The 2,616-nt window shown below is 62.8% G+C and overlaps 2 protein-coding genes across 2 annotated transcripts in view; one reads left to right on the top strand and one right to left on the bottom strand.

Annotated features, from left to right (window-relative positions):
• The window catches only part of IDH3A (isocitrate dehydrogenase (NAD(+)) 3 catalytic subunit alpha), a 207,535-nt gene that overhangs the window by 73,673 nt on the left and 131,246 nt on the right, over window positions 1-2,616 (bottom strand). The gene's annotated exons all lie outside the window — the stretch shown is intronic.
• TBC1D2B (TBC1 domain family member 2B) overlaps window positions 1-2,616 on the top strand; it is a 46,065-nt gene that overhangs the window by 5,484 nt on the left and 37,965 nt on the right. The gene's annotated exons all lie outside the window — the stretch shown is intronic.

Here is a 2,616-nt window from a genome sequence, read left to right as displayed (position 1 = left end):
AGCCATCAGCCGGGTGTGGGGCCTCCCCCAGGACTCCTGGGTCTCTGAGGGAGGTGGCGGGACAGGTCAGACGGCGCGTGAGCACCCAGACCCTCCTGCCCCGGCTCCTCGTCCCTCTGTCGTTTACTCACTGGTTCGTTTGATTCACAGTCGTCATCCCACCCCTCCGCCCTGCTGGTCACAAGACTTGACGTCCAAGGTGGGAGCAGCCAGGCCAGATGCGTGGGGGCCCCGAGAGCCCCCCCTCGTTGGTGCCTGTGTCCACACTCTGCCCTCGGGTCTTTCTGCGGCCTCCGACCGCCGCTGCGCAGTCGGGGTTGGCACTCGCCCTGATGGCAGGAAAGCAGCTTTGCCCGCCGAGGCCGTGCTGTCCGGCTCCCACAGAGCCGTGTCTCCGGCGGCGTGTGCTCCGTCACCTGTGGGAATGGCCTCTCCCCATTGCTTCCCCCTTTCGTGGCCGGGCCAGCGGGCCCGGTGCGGGAGAGGAGCTGCCGTCAGGACACGCCCGAGTGGCCCACGGCCAGGGCTCTGGGTCTGGGAAGCCGGGCGCCACCAAGGCGCATGGGAACGTGTGAGCACACAGCGGCCCCTCCCGGGCGAGGCTGCGGGGCTCTGCCCGAGCTGGGGGTCGGCTCACTGCCCTTCAGGACTTCCGGGAAGCGCTGCTGTGGCCTAGCTCGCGTCCCGAGGTGGCTCCTGAATGCTGATGCGGGAGGCGTGTTGAGGAAGAGCCAGCAGCTCTCCCTTAATTAAGTCAGTCTTCCGAGGCCTTCTAAACACCGGAAACGAGGCAGAATGACAGTGACAGCCCACGCTGGGGGATTGCTGCTTTTTCACGCTGAGTGATTCCTCGCAGCGTCTGTCTGTTCCACCAGTGCCCCCCCGGCCCCCGGCCGTTTGCTGCCCCCAGGCCCGGGGCCCAGAGCTCCCGAGGGCTTCCAGCGCAGGACTGGAGTGTTCTGCGCGCACAGAGGCCGCTCTCCCTGCGCCCCCGGCCCACACGGCCGGCTCGTCGTGGATGTGGGCGCCACGCGCTGGGGTCACTTCCTGGCTCGCTGCAGTGCTTCCCCAGGGCACGTGTGGACCCCCCCCTCGGGGGAGCCCCGGCCTCCACGTCCCCTGCTCCGGAGGAGCGGAGTGCCGCCTCATGGCTGCGGTCACTGCACCTGCCGTGCCGCCTTCCAGGGGACAGGCCACTTGTCCCCGGCCCTGGCTCTGGGCTCAGTGTCTTAACAGATGAGTCAGGTGCAGGGGGCCAGACCCGGCTAACAGCGTTGGGCTTGTTTGTTTACTGGCTCTCTTTCCGGGTGAAATCTTAGGGGGACTCCAGTCCGTGAAGAGTGAAGAGGAAGGCAGTGCTTGGCGCCCAGGACGAACCCTCGGGAACGCGTCTTCCAGGACCCCAGGGTCCTGTGGCGACGGGGCCTCAGTGCATCCTGCTTGGCATGTTATTCTGTGTCTCTTTCCGAGACGGGTTCCCGTTGGGGGCAGGCACTCGGTCCTGCCGCCTTGGTACCCAGAGCCCGTGGCGCCCGCCATGTGCCGGTAACTTGGAAGCAAGAGGTGGGAACCCGTGCTCACGGGTAACTTCTGGCCGCCTTCCCGGAGTCTCGCGAGCTGTTGCCGGCCCGCGTGGCTCCCAGCACCCTCCCGCTTCGCCTACTCAGAGCCCTGCTCGAGATGCGCGCCGATGCTCAGGGCCGGGGCCGCGTCCCCGGAAGGACCCGCAGCCGTGCCTTCGTCGTGTCGCCCGGGGAGCCCTCGCCAGGCTGCCCAGCGAGAGCCCAGGGCCCGCGGCCCGTTCCCCGCGCTCGGCCTCTCGCACGCGTGCCCGGTGCGTTCCTCAGACCCCCGGCCGAGCCGCTCGGGTCCCGCACCCCTCTGACCAGAAGCACCTTTTCCTCAACGTCTGTGTTGAGCAGGCCGCCCTGAGCCTGTTCCCAGGGCCGGTCAGCGCTGCCAGACTGCGGGCGCCTCCGCAAAGGGCAGCGCAGAGCGAGCCGTCTGGCCAGCTTCTGTTTGCAGACATGTCCTGTTCTCAGAGAGACGGGTGCCGTTTGGGAGAACGCAAAGTAGTCGTAGCCGGGTACTTTTTTTTCAAAACTTTAAAATAAGTTTTTATCGGGGCACCCAGGTGGCTGAGTCATTCATTTAAGTATCTGACTCTTGATCTTGGCTCAGGTCATGATCTCAGGGTTCGTGAGTTTGAGCCCATGTTGGGCTCTGTGCTAACAGTGTGCACTCTGCTTGGGATTCTCTCTTTCTCAAAAATAAACATACATTTAAAAAACGTTTCTTCAAAAAAGTAAGGTTTTGGGGCGCCTGGGTGGCTCAGTGAGTTAAGTGTCCAACTTCGGCTCAGGTCACGATCTCACAGTTCATGGGTTCGAGCCCTGTGTCTGGCTCTGTGCTGACAGCTCCGAGCCTGGAGCCTGTTGTGGATTCTGTGTCTCCCTCTCTCTCTGACCCTTGCCTGCTCACACTGTCTCTCTTTCTCTCAGAAATAAATTATAAAAAAAAAAAGAAAAAGAAAAAAATTGAGGTTTTATTATGGGGAGTTTTATGTAAAGAAAGAGTACTGGAATATCATCCCCATGTTCGGGTGATTCCCACAGT

Source organism: Crocuta crocuta, unplaced genomic scaffold (assembly GCF_008692635.1).
Source record: "Crocuta crocuta isolate KB4526 unplaced genomic scaffold, BGI_CrCroc_1.0 scaffold7, whole genome shotgun sequence".
In the NCBI taxonomy this organism is placed as follows: Eukaryota; Metazoa; Chordata; class Mammalia; order Carnivora; family Hyaenidae; genus Crocuta; species Crocuta crocuta.
This window is presented reverse-complemented; position numbering and strand designations above follow the sequence as displayed.